Here is a 1,089-nt window from a genome sequence, read left to right on the forward strand (position 1 = left end):
AGGTGAAATCCATTCGACCATGACATAATAGCCCGGAATATTTTATTAAATGCAAACCAGTAAACCCAAGATCTTTAAAGAATCTAACTCTCGCGAATAAAACAGCTTCAGACTTATGATTATTTTACAAATGAGTTAATATGTTAAATAACTGACGTTAAGCATGCAAACGAGAAAAAGTTTTGGAAGGAAGGAGACGAGGTACTGGCGGAATTAAAGCTGTGAGGAGGGGGCGTGAGTCGTGCTTGGGTAGCTCAGTTGGTAGAGCAGTTGCCCTCAAAAGGCAAAGGTCCCGAGTTCGAGTCTCGGTCCGGCACACAGTTTTAATCTGCCAGGAAGTTTCATACGAGCGCACACTCCGCTGTAGAGCGACAATTTCATTCTAGAAACAACCCCCAGGCTGTGGCTTAGCCATGTCTCTGCAATATACTTTCTTCCAGGAGTGGTAGTTCTGAAAGGTTCGCAGGAGAGCTTCTTTGAAGTTTCGAAGGTAGGAGACGAGGTACTGGCGGAATTAAAGCTGTGAGGACGGGGCGTGAGTCGTGCTTGGGTAGCTCAGCTGGTAGAGCACTTGCCTGCGAAAGGCAAAGGTCCCGAGTTCGAGTCTCGGTCCGGCACACAGTTTTAATCTGCCAGGAAGTTTCAGTTTAGATAATGTTTGCAATTATTCAAACACTGGGTGGGTATTATTTGGGTTATCTGCACTCCGTTTCAAGCAAAAGCTAGCTTTTCATGCATCTCAATATTTATGACGTCGTATCTCCTGAACTGTGTCGTACAACGATAAATTTCACAGGTACATTCAGTGACGTACGTGGATATTGTTTGAAAAATGAGTTGCAAATGGTCACTAGCAAAAAGGATAATAAATTAAAACGTTCGTATGTGGCAGTTTTACTGCTTGAACAGCGAAAATGTAGTAAGCGGGGGCGTCAGCGAGAGAAAGTTTCGTAAGGATTTGAAATTACGTCCAACGTTTGCTGGGAGTCGCTACGTGCTCTCATTTTCAAATAATGTATGAATACAGTCTGGCTATTTGCGCGCCATGAGTTATGCTACATCAGTTCACAGGCAGTTTCTAACTGTTCA

General features: G+C 43.7%; 1 non-coding gene across 1 annotated transcript; it reads left to right on the forward strand.

Moving 5' to 3' along the window:
• Positions 1-242: 242 nt before the first annotated feature.
• On the forward strand, positions 243-317 carry Trnal-caa. Its single transcript has one exon. It is a non-coding gene; the product is annotated as a tRNA-Leu (tRNA).
• Positions 318-1,089: the final 772 nt, after the last annotated feature.

Source organism: Schistocerca piceifrons, chromosome 1, assembly GCF_021461385.2.
Source record: "Schistocerca piceifrons isolate TAMUIC-IGC-003096 chromosome 1, iqSchPice1.1, whole genome shotgun sequence".
In the NCBI taxonomy this organism is placed as follows: domain Eukaryota; kingdom Metazoa; phylum Arthropoda; class Insecta; order Orthoptera; family Acrididae; genus Schistocerca; species Schistocerca piceifrons.